The sequence below is a fragment of the Ascaphus truei genome, chromosome 4, assembly GCF_040206685.1.
Source record: "Ascaphus truei isolate aAscTru1 chromosome 4, aAscTru1.hap1, whole genome shotgun sequence".
Classification (NCBI taxonomy): Eukaryota; Metazoa; Chordata; class Amphibia; order Anura; family Ascaphidae; genus Ascaphus; species Ascaphus truei.
The window spans coordinates 226,259,200-226,276,791 of NC_134486.1; the positions used below are offsets into that span (position 1 = coordinate 226,259,200).

Consider the following 17,592-nt stretch of genomic DNA (forward strand, 5'->3'; position numbering starts at 1 on the left):
ACCAAGTGAGCCCACCCAATGTCCAAAGAAACCCCACCCAATGTCCCGCACTCTTGCAGAGAGTCAATGGGTGATTGCGCAGTCACAGTTAAGTTAAGGGCCGGTGGTGCACTTATGTATTAGATACCTGCCGAGCACTCAGGTGCTCGAGTCAGCAATCTTCACAAAGGCTCAGTTGGCGATGACTCCTTCAACCCTCCAACCAAACTTCTGCACGTGGACCGCTAGAGCGGTCCCACTCCGGAACAGTCTCTGTGGACCCCAACGTGGGTCCAACCGCTTCCCAGGAACAGCAATCTTCACTGTGTCCCTATCTATCTAAGGGCACGTGCTACACTATAGGCCGTCCCTATAGTAAAGCAACCTGTAGTGGCTTGGGGAACTCCTATGGGCCGACAGGGGTTAAGGACCTGTCCCACTCCCCTAACTACCCAAGTCCCTTCAGCCTCACTAAACACTGACAGCCAACGTGCTGCGCAACAAGGTGCCTGCCTGTCAGACCCCACAGCACTGACCGCTGTGACTCTGACAAGGCAGCACTCTAAACTAAGGGCAGCGTCCCTATCTTGGGCCTCCCTCAGTAGTTACCCACTACCCTAGTGGGGGGGGGGGTTGGGGCCTATCTGGAGTGCGGGTACCTATAGGGCCGCAGGAGCTGTACTCGCTCCCCACGCCCTGCCTTCCCTCACAGCTCCCCTGCTCCAACGGATTAACTTGAGTGACAGGGTCCCTCTCACTAGAGCAGTCCCTGGCAACACTCTCTCTCTCAGAGTACTAACTACCTCAGACCCTGGGGGTGGTGGCCTAGTACAGTGAGTCCTGGACTCCTGTACCCTACCTCCTTCTCTGGGCTGCTCCGGTCTCTGACTGCTGGCTAACGTGCTGTAAGCCCGCCAAATGTATCTCTTCTTCAGAGGCTTCCTAAGCCCTATTGGCTCCCTGGTGTCACGTGGGGCATACAGAGGCTCATGGGATATGTAGTCCCAGCTCAGAGCCTTCCCTGGTAGGCTAGGGCTTCGCGGGCTTTTCCCTACCTCTCCTGCGCCTGCGCAAGCTGTCCTGGGCTGCCTCAACCTTCCCTGGTCTAGCCCTGCTCTCGCGCGAGCTATCTGGGGGCCTTTCGCACTATCGCGTCCCTGCGCATGCGCAAGCCGCAGCGCAATGGCAGCACCCTGCTTCACCGGCCGCCGGGACCTCAGAGACGCGATCGCGGCCTTAGTAACGGCCCGATCGCGTCCCCGGCAACCGGCCGCAGGCAGGGGAAGCCGCGCTGCTCCCTGCTCCAGCCCCCACCCTTGGAAACAGCCGTCGGGTCTTTCGGCACCCGCGATCGCGCTGTAACAAGGGAGGGGGGTCTCCAGGAGCCACGGGAGCTCCAGGCTACATATATATATATATATATATATAGAAAAGGACTATATATATATATATATCATCTACACACGGGGGGTGACAAGCACAGATAACATTCCAAGAGACACTGTTTTTAAGTAAACCCTTTGCTTGCTTTATTCATTGTAACATCGCCGGAAGAAGAGATCAGTGTATCTCGAAAGCTCGCACAAATAAAAGCATTTAGTTAGCCACAGAACGGTATTGTCTATTCGTTTTTGATTATATATTTATATATATAAAATTTATATAGATAGAAGCATGATATGCTGTATATTTTTTATATAGGAATCGTTAAAAATATATCACATGCAGGCTTCCTCAAGTGACCCACATTTCTAAAGTTCAGAATACCCCTCTTAGCCGCACAGGTTTTGTGGTATCTTTTCTGTACATACTGTATGTAGCCCTATTTCCCTCCCTCTCTGGGAACATGTTGCTGCTATCTATGCTATGATGTCTTGGTGCGTGCATACCTGTGAGTGTCCAGGAGAGCTGAGATGTCCGAGATGGAGTGGGGACCAGGCTTACGGTGATCCTTATGTTCTTTCCATGGTGATACAGCGCCTCCAGACACGGCAGGCTACAGCAAGGCTGCAGGCAGTCCCTACCATGACAATTCTTTCTCTCCAATACCTCTGGCTAATAGATGGCAACTCAGCCAGGGGTATATAAAGGAGGTCTTTATTTGTAACAACCCCTGCAGATGGTAAACAGCGTTGCATATGGTACAGTAGGATTCTCAGATCCCTGGATGGTGCTGGCCAGCAGTTAATGGTTGGGGCCTTGTGCCATTCACAGATCTTTCTCTCCCAGCCCCAGGAGGGGCTCAGCTCCTCTCTCTTCCCTGGGGGAAGGATGACTGACTCACACTACAATTTGGAAGCCTCATCCCTGCAGTAAAAGGGGAAGGCACGGGGTCTGCACCAGGATTGGCTGCAACACAGACCCCATGACACCACCTCTCTGGCCACTCAGGGAGGCTGTGTGAGGAGGGGTAAATCCCACAGGATAGACGCTCATGGCCTGTAGCTACTAGGACTTACGTGATAGGAGGGGCAATAAGATAGCTGGAGCAGCCATGACTATATGTACATTACTAAATGAGAATCTTACCGATTGGTAACTGTAACAGGGACTTATCCCTGTTTAAAGCAGCCTCAGAGCTCTGAGAATCCAGCAGAGAGATAGTTAATTGCAGCCACTCAATTAACTAGTCTCCACCTGGACTAATGAGAGCTCTGTAAAAAAGCCTCATGTTAGACACAGGAGAGAGATTCCTTAGCTCACATTTGGGCTGACATAAGAAGAAGGAGGACTGCAGAGATTTTCCTTAGCCCAGAACTGGGCTGACCTGAGGAAAAGATGATGTCTTGATGCACACAAATGGACTGTATGATTACAGCAAGACAAGGGGACAAGGACATTTCCATAGCACACAAGTTTCCATAGCACACTAGTGTGCTGACCCAGGAGAGCAGAGAGGCCTTCCCCTACAGCTACAACAGAAACAGATAAGAGACTTTTCTTGTTGGACTGGTGTGTGTGTGTGTGTGTGTGTGTGTGTGTGTGTGTGTGTGTGTGTGTGTGTGTGTGTGTGTGTGTGTGTGTGTGTGTGTGTGTGTGTGTGTGTGTGTGTGTGTGTGTGTGTGTGTGTTTGGGGTGGTAACTAGCTTAGCTAGCCACCCAGTTAGAGAGGGCTGGAGTAAAGGTTTAGATATTCTCCAAAGTGGAGTAGGCCTTTATTTGATTTATTTTGAATGTTTTGCCTTGTTAAAGAACAGGCGCGATAAAGCTGGGATTTAATTTCACCCTAATCGGTCTCCATTAAATATACCTCTGTACACATCTCTTACAGTAACTAACAGAAGCCAGGGTCATTGGAAGCCATCAGAGAGCTAACATAAGTCTTCAAAGACTTAAAAGTGACTGTTGTTATTCCCAACATTTAACTAGGGTTACTATCGCATGGAACCTCCAATTACAGTGAATTAAAACTTTCAATGTGACAGTGCTCGAATCAGCACTATCCGAATTAATACATAACCTCCATTGTTTCTGGTGAGCCCCAGTACAGACTTTTCCTTACCAGCTATTAAAATTAGAAAGGGCAAAACTCATTAATAAAATTTGCAGAGTAACAGAATACACCTTTAAAATAAAACTGAAAAAACACTTGTATAATATAATAACCTGTGGTATAACTGTTTGAGTTTTGGATATACAACTCAGACTGAAAAGCCTTGGTTTGAAATTCAAATAGCTAATTATTTGGGATAAAGGCAGACTATTCTTAAATCCTATTGCATAATGTGCTTTGTTGGAGACTAGAGATTTATTTTTAGTGTGCTAAAGATATTGTGTACAATTGATGGTGTGTCCCATCTGGTTAAAAAAAAGGCAGGGGTGAGGGTCTTTGTTCCCTAAGTGATTTTTATTTTCAAAGACCTACAGCCCTCTTTGTCTCAGCATCTGGGCAAGAGCATTTTTGAATAGGCATGAATATTTAAACCACCACTGTCAATCCTCATCTTCAGTCAATTTGTGAGAAGACCTTTAAAGACACGTTGCTCTCTAGGGGAGGGTCAAACATTTGGCGTGTGAAGAGACTGCTTTCAAAACAGTATTACTTGACTCTGACAAGTTGAATTCTTCCAATCTCGAAACAATTAAGAAAGATGTAAGAAGGATTCCTGATGTGACTGAATATATTAGTAAGCTGTAGTATTGTTGTCAAGTCAACTTGGTAGCTTAAGTTTCCAAGTATTTTAATTTAAAGCTTACCCCCATTCTCATTTCTGGTGATTGAAGTTGAATGTTGGCATATTAAATTAGATTTTTAGTTTGAGGAAATATGTCACATTTTGTGGTTTATGAGAACTATAATTTTTTTATAGCTATCTTTAAAAAATAGAAAAATGAAGACATTCTTTTATTCTCCTACAAAGAGAAACAGCCAACAGACAGAAATATTCTATATTTGCCAAACAGATTTCAAGCTTTTCCAGCATTTTTCTGAAATGTAAGCTGAAAAATATGCAGTAAGCTTTTTGCTAAGCATTGGCCCAGCTGTGTGGGATGTGGTACATTGATCTTGCCACGGTCATACCTCTTGACCATACAGTACATTATATTGCAAGTGTGTTGTACGTGGAAATTCTTTTCCAAGGCGCAATTTCGGAACCACAATAAAGTTCAATTTAGTAGCACTGGTCACATCTAAAACTACTACTAAACTAAGAATTGTGGTGTGTATATATACACCCCGGACGAAGCGGTTGGCGAAACGTACATCGGGACTTTCTCCTGAGGTGTACTCTCTTAATACCTCTGTATAATTAAAAATAATCTTTAATTGACGAAAATGATAAAAAACTGGACATCCAATATTCAAAGAAATATAAATCACATACATAATTTGAATATGCAAACAGAAGTGCAAGCCTGGATAGCGGACCCAGAAACCACACTTTGTAAAGAATTTAACACGGTCCATTGATTTCCTTAAACAAACGTATCCACACAAGTAAAAGTGTGCTGTAGCTGCTTTTTTGTTTCTTTTGAAATTATATGGGGAAATGTTTTTAAATGGGGAAATGTTTGCCATTCAAGTGTTTTCTTTACCCTTATCCCACCCTGCTTATCAAAAAGCCGATAGGGATAGAGGGTGCCCTTGCTGTGCAAACTCTTGTTAAGCCCACAGTGATATCACAAAAGGGAGCAGACAGAAAAAATTGAACCCAAGTCTCAGCTCACAAGGTTTACAAACTAATGTCTTTAATTACTTATTGTGTTGGATTTGGATATTAAAGGCATCAATCACTCATCTGTAACCCCTTAAACATGTGTAGCCCTCTATCCCCATGTCTAAGGGAACTACTTGTGCTGAGTACCTGTTTAGCGTACAACAGGCCTAATCCTCTGCCACTTGGAGCCTGGGGTGATCACGTTCTCTCTGGATACAGCGCCTCCACCTGGGAGGGATCCAAGCGCAGCAGGATAACTCCTCACAGGAACCAATACAATCGGTAAATAAGTATACACACACTGGTATAACTGACTTATCTTTACTGACACACATATAACTTTACAATACAAAAATAGTACAAGGCCCCACAATACAATGCCCACAACACAGTAACACCACCTGGGTGGAACCCCAAAGTACTGAGGATGCCCTGGGCACCAAACCGCCCCAGTGTCCACAGAGTCCAGCCCTCACAAAGTGTGTGGAGTAGCGCTACCCCCTGTGTGTGGCCATTGGTGGTTTTAGGCCAGACCAGGCCTACTTGGATGGTGGATCCGCTGAACCGCAACGTGGTCCCATGACGCGGTCTACTGGATGCTCTCTCTCCTGTCCGCAGGCGCCACCTCTTGAGGGAGCTCCAGCTGGAGTGTGTCCCTTAATGTCTATAGTAATGTGCCTGTGGTCTGGTCCCAGACCGCAGGCCGCACACATCGTGTGGTGTCTGTCAATAAGTGCAATTGGGGAAGAGTCCCTATCTAGGGGGCCTTCCCTACAGCACAAAAAGCTATATGGTGGTCTCGGCCTAGCTGGGAGCTATGGGGGTATCTCGCCTAGTCCAGAGGAGCACCCCTCCCTGCACACTACCTTACCCCTTGCTGTCCTGCTCCCAACTGGCACGCGGTGCAGATTCACGCCAAACTTCCTCTTCCCTTCTCCGTGTATCCCCTGCTCCTATTGGCTTACACTGCCCATGTGTTGTGCAGCCCCTGGGGCTGCTGGGACTCGCGGAGCCTCTCTTTGGCCGTTGCACTAACTGTGCCCAGCGCATGAGCGCCGACTCTATTGCGCCTGCGCGACTATGCAAGATGGCGGCCCCCGTTTGCCGGGTGCACAGCGGAGCTCCGGCAACACGTTCGTCTCTGCAGCCATCCCCCTCTCCGATGCAGGAGGTAAGAAGGGACCCGGCTACACGTGTGACTGCCATTAGAACACTTTAGCACTAGGAGGGTTTTCCCCTTTTAATAGTAACTATCTGCAACCATGAATGCAAACAGAACCCAGGTCAGCAATGTGGTAATGGCCCAGTGCTGGTCTTGTATTCTTACTATTTGTTCTGCAGAGTACATTGGTATAAAGTAAGATCTGCAGCTACAGTATATACTCTCTCAGGATTCTTATCACAGTATTGACTTGGCGATGGCAGGTGCGCTGTAAGCAAGGAGAAACTAAATATACAAACAATACTAGAACTCATATGCTATAGAATAAATAATTGGATGTAAATATACTTGTTTCAAGAATCTAGTTGGCCACCTGAGGAAACAATCCTTCCGATCAGCACCGGTTTTATGCTTTAGTTTTATTTAACCCATTTGATCTCTACAAATCATTGGTCCTTAATGTATTAAATGATTCCTTACCCACTCCTTAAATGGTCAAAATACCATTCTGTAAATTACTGTTTTTGTATTCGGACTATACATTTCTGTCAAATTACATTCTGTAAATCTGGCCTTTTCAACTGACAGTTGACTTTCTCTGCCCTCCTGACCCTGGTGAGGAAGCAGAATGAGACATAATATCCTCTCGTGAGACCTTTTCCTTGCACCCTCCAATCCGACGCTTCCTGTCATTGAGCTATTTAATATTGTCCTGCTCATCACCTCTGCAACAGACTGTTCAAAGGCAATAGAGAGGAGTGGGAAAGTATTATTCAGTGCACCGGGAGAAAGCAGCTGATACAAGTGGGTGGGGGAGTAGCTCCAATTAGTTGCTACATAAAGTATATCCTGTCACTTCTGCAACTGAAAAGGAGACAGAAGCAGAGCATAGTATTTTCCCTCATCTCACTGACCTCCCTCCCATGTCTCCCATTGAACTTCTCTCCCTTGTCTAGGACTGCTTCCTCTGCCCTCTACCCTCTTGCTCCTCCCCCCATATCTCTCACTAGTGATTCCCATTACCTCCTCATGCCTTTCACATACCGCCCATGCCTAGCTCTGCCCCCACCATGCTTAATGTTCCCCCAAACAATGATGACTCCAGTGACATAAAACCCACTCAAAGGTTGTGACTGGTCTTTTAGCGAAAAGTATGTTCAATTCCAACCTCCGTAACAAACGAGTTGAAGAGCACTGCTCTAAATCAACAGTTGTGCATATAGATAGTGTCAGAAATCTTAATCATATGGAATTTATTTTGCTTTAAGTCTCCCCACATTGAGGAATGATATGCATGTGTCTGGGCAAAAATGTGCTTTCCTGCGAATTCTTTTGATGGGTTTGGCAACTAAAGCCACATTTACAAGTAAAAAAGAATATAGAAGTAAAGTTTTGAGAGGGTCAATATAAAGGTTTCAATAATATTATTTTTATAATGTACAAATGATTGTAGAATGATGCATTTTAGCAAAACTAATTGGACTCATCTTTACAAGTATACAGTGCATGAATGGTATTTATGCTTGTTAATATTTACTGTTTTTGATAACTTTTACAGCTAAAACATTTGTCAGTACTGTGTCGGTTGTCTGTACTGTGGTTGCCAGCAGCTTCTATCCTGCAAATAATTATCAGTTAAATCAGTCTTAAATAACCAATCTTCCCCTAAAGTCATTTTCTCCTAACATACAGTACTTCAGCAGCCTCTAGTAGCGGGTTCTGGTCTTGCCTCCATGGAATATTTATGCTGTTGTCCCTGCACTTTGTACAAATTCAAATAGCCACCAGTGATATCATTATTTGTAAATTGGAGAATTAAGGGAAGATTATACATCAGAAGGCCAAGACAAGGAAAGCAAATAATTCCTAAACAGGGAGCTTCCCCAGCAAGACCAGGGCACTTCTTCTCTGCTTAAACTCAGTCTTAAATCAGGGGAAATGCTGCTTTTAAGGAGTGCTTCCACACAATAAGCTAAAAAAAACAATCTAATATTAAATTTTGCATAGTGACATAACATAGTTGTTTATGTTGAAAAAAGACAACAACAAAATATGTCAAATTGGCTCAACCTTTGTTAAATTCTAATTGGATGAGATACTCGTCCTAAATTTATAGGACCCTATTAACCCTAAATGCCGGAGGGCTCATGGCATCTCAGCGCTCCGGGAACACATCACCAACACATAATCGTTCTCTGGAGCAATCAGACGATGGCAGTTTCACTAATGGCGCCAACGGAAGCGGGGTCTTCCTCTTCCATTCCTCTGCCTACTTAATGGCAGGCAGCACTCCACAGGAAAACAAGCATGAAAGCCCATGACTTCGCCACTATGATGTCATAGGGCCCCTGGAGTACAAGCCCTCATGATGTGTGGGCTACGGATTATTGGTACTCAAATCCTTAATCCAGCAGTAAGGGAAACAAAAAACCTCAGTGAAACATTTGCTTACTGTGTGTCTCAAAATGGGAAATATTTCATCCTGATGCTACTGTAGTAATGGAAATCTGTTTTTCTATCATTTCTAGCTTTGGTTGAATTTCTTTACCTGCATTGCAGACAATGATACTTTTCTAAAGTTTTCCAAAAGTCTTTTATGCACCGATCATCAGTAATCCTTGGCAACAACATGTTTTAGTTAAAAGTAAAGAATTGACAAGCACAGGGGTGTATTCTTAGTTTATGAATGAATAACTGAATGAATATGGTCTGGTTTACCCCATACATGACCTAGATAGGGTTCCAATAGGACAAGTTGCAGAACAGCTGACTTAAATGGATAGGCAGTTGTAAGATTCAGTTTTACAATGATCACTTGAAAACCATTGTTTATTTGTCTGCTTCTTGCCTCTTTGAAATAGCATAATAAAATCATGCATTATGTAGCAAACATTACTACTGTGTGAATTGCTACTGTATGTGACATCTGGGTAGTGGGGCAGAAGCATACTTATTTTCCATGATTCCCTAATAAAAGATGGCATTTCTGGAATGGTGTATGCTACTTCTCCACCTTCGTATTTGTGTTGCATTGGATTTTATAGTTAGATCAAATGCAGTGTGCCTTTAATCATGTATGTACTGTACTTTGATCACGTTGCTTTTTAAAATGTCCTTTCAGTTCAATACCTCATGCACTACTTCCTGTTATATTACAGCCCTTGTTTTACATAGGGAATTTTCCGGAACCAGCTTGACCTGGGGAAAAATACTACTCCAACCCAAGCATCCAAGTCAACACTGATAATTATCCAGGCCAGTCATTCTTCAGATCTTCTTCAAGCCAGTCATTCTTCAGATCTTACTCTGTTAAACCATAATTGCTAACAGACCAACACATGAGAATGCAAACCTAGGACTGGATCAATTACTGGAAGTTAGCTGGCAAGCATGTAAACAAACCAGGAACTTCACCCTCGTTCTAAAAGAGCACTGTATCCTGCAAGTCTTTTGCTGTAGGACAACAAGGGTCCAATGACCAGGAGTCTTAGTATATATATCAGGGTATTGCTCTGAAACAAAATGTCTGCCTCTCATCTGCCTGCCCAGTGAGATGCAAAAAGAACATCAATGGCCCCTGTTACCGATTAGGCACCTGCAATGGCCCTTTGTATTCGCTTGGATGAGCATACATAAGGGAATACATTGTAACCCACTATTATATATTAAATAAACAAGCAGAAAACAAAGTTGGGGAATTTAAAAGTGAAGGTACTGTACATTTATTGCAAAATCTTCATGTATTAGCACACTCAGTACTGTTATTTGTTAATAAATGACACATGGGGCAACATCACCGGTTACGGCTTCCTATTGGACTGCCATTTAAATTCCCTTTACAAACCAGGAAGTAATACCGGTAACTTCACTGGTAAGTATCTCTTGAACCAGGGTGGTCCCCAGAGCTTAAAATAGTGGGGTTCAGCTCGGGAGCCCTAATTTGGTTCCCATTCTGTCAAATAAAAGGGGGTTAGTTAGGCGGGATTGTTTTTAACTTAACACACAGAATTCATCTACTTGTAGTACATATGTAAAGCATGTGAAGAGAACATATTCAGTGGTCGAAATGCCTTGAAAAACTGGTCGTAATGTGCCTGACTTCAAGAAATGTTAAACTTGCTAAATAATGTGACAGTGCCTTCTGGGTGTCATTTTAGAAAAGATTATACAATATTTCTACTGATGTAAATGGAGAGGGACTTTTTAAATTAAACCCATTTGTCATTTAACCAAGTAAGGGAACGTGTGAGTTTGTAGATACAAAAGTAGTGATACTCAGGGCTTGTCAATAAATCCGTAGTGATATTCTATGCCCCTAGCATTTCGGCTACTGAAAGCATTGACTATTAACATTTTATTTTTTAATCATTCAGTTTTTTTAAGCATTTGAAACCAAGGCAGGACAAACATCTCTAAGAACATTTCCTATGCAAGACACCAAATTGGGAGAACTATTTTGAAAGCGTCCAATCATTTATATTTTACTGTGCATTTATCAAAATAAACTAATATTTCGGAATTGCACTTATGAAAACAGGGGGGAAAAAAATGCACATCATACAGATGTAGCAGACGTTAGTGCACACGCCGGTGGGCGCAAGCAGATGCAATAGCGTGGTAGCCCCGTCCCTCTTTCATGCGCCTCTAATGTTATTAAATGGCATCTGCTCCCGTTGGCATGTTGGATGTGTCCTACTGCAATACAACTGCTACTGTACATCTGTATAAGAGTAAAATGTGGTGTGAGGAGCTAGTAACTAGAATATTATCAATGTTAACACTATACACAGTTTTGAGGTGCCTCACTCATTATCTCTTTTTTGTAGCGAGATTTTAAATTATTTACTCAAAATCTTGTTCTGATTTGAGGCAGAACATATATTGTCAGTAGTGTCAGTGCTAATGTAATTTGGGGTAATAAAATGTACATGAAGTTTAAGCCTTCTAGGTTCGCTCTAGGTTTAATAAAATCTTGTTACACCTCATGAAATGGAATCTTTAACCAAGGAAGATCAGTACTTTTTCAAATACCTGTATGTACCATACTTTCCAGCATATTGAATATGTTTTTATTACCAGTGTTAATTTGCTTGATCAACTTTGTGTTAATTCACATATATGATTTTTTTTTTTTTTCATTTCAATATGGCAGTGTCTAGTATTGATGTTATGCACGGATTATGTACATCATAAACAAATAAATGTACGAAACTAGTTGTATATTTGTGATGTCATTATTGCCATATTCTACAATGAAAACAATTTAATAAGTGATATAAAGAGGCAAATGTTCAGTTGAAATAATCATATGCTGCCTTAAAGAATGAAATATGGTATAGTATCAACAAGTGTTTTAATGCCCCATATAAAAAAATAGATTAATATACACAGATTATTCAAGTTCTACCATGCTGGATTTATGTGTTGTCCATGTTAACAACCAATGGGAGAGTATTTCACCGTAGAATGGGTGTCTCTGTTGGTGTTGTGAAAAGGGATAGAAGAAACAAAGCAGCCACTCATATATTTGGGTCTACGTTCTATAAACATCAGGAAATGTCTAGATTCTGTCACTAACAGGCCAGGTTTTCAGGGCGTGACACCCTTTTAAAATTGTCATAGTGATAATTAAGCCTAGGGTAATTAGTTAAGTATGTGTTGATCTTGAAAACATAACCTGTTGGTATCATTACAACTTTTGGGGGGTGCTACAAGACAATTACATGACTAAAATGATTGAGGGACCAACCATGGGAGAGGCAATACTGTATTTGGTAATATCAAACAATATAGATGTAATAACACATATTCAAGTCTGGGAACATTTGGGAAACAGTGATCATAACATGGTCTCATTTGAAATAAATTATCAAAAACCATAATATATGGGTTCAACAAAGACTTTACATTTTAGAAAGGCAGATTTGAATAAACTGCCATTCGGAATAATAAATTGAGTAATAATCTAAAAGGAATAAATTGGGATGACATTTTTGCATGGAAATTTTTGGAAGATAAATGGGCAGTCTTTACAATATTATTATAAAAGCACACTATCAGTGTAATAAATACTGTATAAAAGAAACAAGTCTAAACAAATGTGGCTAAATAAACAGGAAGGGGAGGAAATGGAAAATAACAGGTAGGCTTTTAGAGTCCTAAAGTCAGAAGGGACAGAGGCATTTTATCAGAATTACAAGGAATGGAACAAGTTGCAAAAGGCAATCAAATTAGCAAAAATTGGAAATGAGAAAAGGATTGCATCAGAAAGTAAGAGGAAAGCAGTGAAAAGGTGATTTGTGCTAGTCAACTTCGACAAACCACTAAAAATGTTGTGGGCGTCTGTGATTCAGACACATGGCCTATGTAAATGAAAGCAAACAGTATAAAACAGTGTTAAGACACTCAAAGTGTAATGTGACGAAAAATAAAGTTTAATCTCCACAGAATTCTTAGCCAAATTGATAATAAAATTGTGCTTTGATATATACAGTAGTAGAAACTCAAACCATACCTATTATTTGATTATGGGAATCCTTTTCATGCTTGGATGGCCTGGGTGATTGAACACTTATTTGGTCATTTCTAATAATAACAGTAAAGAAAAGAACGCATGTAAATGGGTGTTTTTAAGAAAACATTGAAAATTTGTGTCTTCCATAAAAAATGTTGGCGCCTCTACACCTTTTAAGTGGAAAAATATATCGTTTTGTTTTTCATACTTTTGGTTGGCCTGGTTCTTTACCCTATTTTTTAAATGCTCCAATTATTCCTCATGGCGATCTCAAAGGGAAGTAGTGCACCAATCATAACGAAAAACGTTTGCCTAAAAAAGGAAGTGTGCAGAAAGTAGAGAAGAGTAGATATAGTACTAATAAGTTGAAAAAATGCACTTGCAAAATACAAAGTGTATAGTCGCCTGTGTTTTAGAGACACGGGTCTCTCACTGCCTCTCTAGGCGATCAGCTGTGTTCCTCTCCTCTCCTGTGTAGTCTCTGGCGTCACTTCCAGAAGGTTACCGCAGCAACCAGGACTCCAGTCTAGGAGACACCACAAGGAAACCAGATGAAAAGGAACAGGGAAAGTTGCTAGGAGAAAAGAATAACCTTACTCCTTACCTGTAAACAGAAAATTTGACAAGCAAAGAACTAACAGACTGGGTTGGGTTTTATACCACAACTAAGATGGTAGCTGGCCTCATGGACTGTTCTGGTTCTTATCAGTTCTGGGCCTGAATCTGACTCCTTTTTGCTCCCCTACAGGTCTATGGGAAATACTGTGGGAGGGAATCATGACAGTACTCCCTCTCTTAGGCCTCTCTCTACTGCCAGGTTTTTGCCTGTAACCTGACCAATCCACCAAACTAAATTATTTCCCCCATATACTTAGAATCAGGATGTTCCGAAACGCGTGCTCCGGACTGGAGTATAAGACCCTCGGGCTCAGGGAGATATCCTTAGTTCTCTGCCAACCTGAAGAATTTCACAGCTGATAGCTTTGTCATCAGGTTCTAGTTAATGAGCCTTCTTAAGATCCTCCAGAGCCTGTTAATAATCTTTCAATCCTAGCCAGGCTTGAGCCCATCTGTAAAGGGCTTTGGTGCTAAATGAATCGATTTCAGGAGCCACATAGCCACTTTGAATTGCTGCTCTCCAGTCAGTTAGCTTCAGTTTAAAAGGCAGCATTGTTAAAGTTACACTTCACAGCTATAAGATTTAACTTCGATATGTTGTCATCTCCTGTGAAAACTTTACAGCTTTCTACATATCTTAGAGCCTTTTGTTGCCATTTCCCAGTTCTGAGATTTAAAGACATGATTTCCTATGTTCTTAACGTCTTCAGGTATAACAATGATTTTACCAACATCATTTATTTCTATATCAGAGTTCACTGGGAAGTCAGAGTAAGTGTCACCAGAACCATCCAAGGGGGACGTTACACACTCATTCCCATCCTTGAATTCCCCACACTCTGCTAGCAGACACAGCTTTATAGGCTTCTATAACTTCACTTCAATGGTTTCATCTTCGTTGTTCTAGCTGAAACTGTGCAGATAAAAAGGTCTTATATCGCTATCTGAAAAATCACTATTTTCATCCTCTTCATCTGCATCAATTTAGTCTCCAGATAAATCAAAACGTCCTGAAGAGCCAAACTTCCCAAGGTATTTCCCTTACATATCTCTCTCTTTGGAATCTTGCACATAAATGTCTATTACACAATGGTAATAGACAGGGTTGCCTCCTTTCCCCCCTGTTGTTCTCCCTCATCATGGAACGGCTTGCTTGTTTTGTAAGGAATCATCCCACAAACATGGAATCCCTCTCTCATCTGCAAATTAAAAGATATCCTTACTTGCGGACAATATTCTCCTTACAATCTCAAAGCCCATCATCTTTCTGCCAAATCTTTTTGAAACTATCCCCAAATTTGGTGACTGTAACAGGGCTTTTCCCCTGTCTAAAAAGGCTTCCAAAACAAAGCTGGTCTTTTGCTGGTGAGTCCAGCAGGGAGCTGGTTAATTTCAGCAGGAGATAATTGACCAGTCTCCACTTGGCTCATCAAGGATGTTTAAAAGCCTGCTGCACAGGCTGCCTAGGGTCTCTTGAGCAGAGGACTGTGCTGCCTGAGAGATCCCCAGGGAACAGATCTCTCTAGCACTGAGGAATTGTGTGCTGCCAGAGAAATATCCCAGGGAATCAGACCCATGGGAGACTAATTCCACTGCTGCAGGGGATATTATCGCCGGGTTCCATAACAATTTGGCAAAAAAAAGAGCATGGAGGGGGTAGGGATGTTGCTCTCATTTAATAAAAAACGCCTTTAGAACATTGATTTATCTCTGGTAATGAGTCATGGATGGCACGTGTACAATGGATCTCCGAAACTCCAGAGCAAAGATAGAAAGCTTGATTCTTCATTTGTTTCTCGAGTGCTTTCGTAAAACACTGATCTCTGCAAAACGTGGACGACAACTTCACGGAGCCTGCCTCCCAGTCAATGGTTGGATTATGTCCATAAACCAGGGCATTCCTAGGTTAACAAGAAAATGTGGCAAATTAATGAGATCAAACTGTAGGATTTCCAAATGTCCATTACTGCAGGTAATTTTCAATGGAGGAGTATGCCACCTCAGAGGACTTGAAGTAAGGATTGACCCAGCAACTGCTCTGACCATTTCTTTCTGTTTCTTATGATGCCTTGGTATACCCAACCTTTTAGCGAAGGATAAGTCAAAAATCACTCCAGATTCGATCAGAACGAAAACGTCAATGGGTTCATGGTCTTTATACTGTATAGTGACTGGAAGGTTCAAGTGTGCCACGGCCACCTGTAGTGTGTTAGTAGGCCAACGTGGGGTTTTTTTTGTTTCTTAATGCTCTGGTGTAAGTTCTTGGGCTTCCTGGGACATTCCCGCACTAAATGCCCTAGCTTCCCACAATAGAAACAAATTGTGCTTTCGCTTTCTTTCCCTTTTCTCCTTAGAAAGGGATCCCTGTGTTCCCCTATTTGCATGGGTTCGGGTGATGGTCCCCTTATTTTACCAACATTTGTTTCATGTCGGACTAAATCTAGGCATTCATAAATAGTTCTGGAGTCCTTCCTCCATCTTTGTCACTTATGTTCTGTTAAACTGTGCTCCAATTGAAGAACCAAGTACACTAACCCTGAGAAAGTAGCGGGTTTTGGAACAACCTGGGCCAAAATATCTTTCATCTCATCTCTGAGACCTAACAGGGAAGCCCTTATATCTTCAGGCCAAGCGGATTCTAGCACTAGACGATTGAACTGGGTAATATATGTCAAACTGTCTTTGTTGCCCTGCCAAAGCTCTAGAAGTTAATCTATCAAATATTCGCTGAAATTCTGCTTTAAACTGATCTAGGTTGTATAGCAGTGGGCAGTCTAAATTCACTAACGGGAAAGGCCATGCGACCGCATCGCCTCCCAAATACGATATAATAAATGCTACCTTAGATTGGGGGTCAGGAAAAGACATAGGGGGCTATGCACTAAGCTCAATGCTTTTGCGTTTGGATGTTCAAAAAAAGCACGTCCGTTAAAAAGTGAGGCCGGAGACGCGATTCACTAAGGCCTTGAGCCCATTTTTTAACGTACGTGCTCAAAACACCCACAGCGTACGTGTTGCTTTTTTTCCCCCTGCTAGCGTTCTTAAACTTCACGTATGCTAGCAGATAGAAAAAAAAGCCGCATGTAACATTTGCAGGGAGATTTGCCATCTCCATGCAAGGCTGTTACAGGCGATCGTACACTAATTAAAATCATTTTAATAATAGTGTACATGAGCAGGGAGTCTCCGGAGCTGAACCACATTGGTTTCAGGTCCGAGGACCCCCTACTTCAGGAGATACAGGCCCCGTTATGGGGTGCCGGTATTCCCTGCAGAATTTAAATCTCCCGGTCACGTGACGCGGAAGCTTGAAAGTGCAGGGGATACCGGCACCCCATAAAGGTGCCTGTATCTCGGGAAGCAGGGGGTCCCCGGACATAAAACCAACGTGGTTCAGCTCCGGAGACCCGCTGCACATCTACACTATGAGACACATGTATATTAAAAAAAGATTTAACAAACATCAATACACGAACCCCCTCTCCCCCCTCCGCCCAAACCCATACAATACAGTAATGGGCAAAATTACTATTATCCAGCTATGGATAATAGATTATTTGCCCATTATTAAACACTGCATTAGCATACATAAATAAAGTAAATAAATACAGTTATACTTACCACAACAGCAGGTCCCTCTGTCCTCCGTTGCAAGAAAGCATATACAGTATACAGTACATAATAAAGACATTCTAATGGCCCCTAACCCCTTAATCACCTTAGCGGTTACTAACCGCTATAGTCATTAAGGGGTTAACCCACCCTGCCCCGATACAAACCCAGGAGGCCTAAGCACCCACCCCGGACTGACTATACCCACCCTTTACCCATTGAATAGTATAGTGGTACATCATACCCATATACTAATAATATGGACATGATAAGCCTCTATAGCACTCAATGAATGGTCACCCTAATTACAATACATTAATGCACCAGATACACAATAATAAAACATAACTCCAAAAAAAACATACTTCACTAAATAAAAACAGTAGCCAGCTAATCCAATAAATACAAGCAATAACAACATCAACAATGAATTAATTAAACCATTAACCAATCAAACCAATTAATTCCTAAACCAACTCAAAATGAATAGTAACACTAACCAATCAAACCAATTAATTACTACAACATTAATGAATTTAAACATTAAA

At 42.1% G+C, this 17,592-nt stretch overlaps 1 protein-coding gene across 4 annotated transcripts in view; it reads left to right on the forward strand.

Moving 5' to 3' along the window:
- The window catches only part of SCAF8 (SR-related CTD associated factor 8), a 256,444-nt gene that overhangs the window by 170,000 nt on the left and 68,852 nt on the right, over positions 1 to 17,592 (forward strand). The window contains exon 22 of one of the 4 annotated variants that reach the window (XM_075596939.1): positions 9,459 to 11,481. The exons of 2 other annotated variants lie outside the window; for them this stretch is intronic. The gene's annotated coding sequence lies outside the window, so the exon portion shown is untranslated. Of the gene's footprint in view, positions 1 to 9,458; positions 11,482 to 17,592 lie in introns of those variants that run through there. One more of the 4 variants, XM_075596941.1, reaches the window with a different exon arrangement.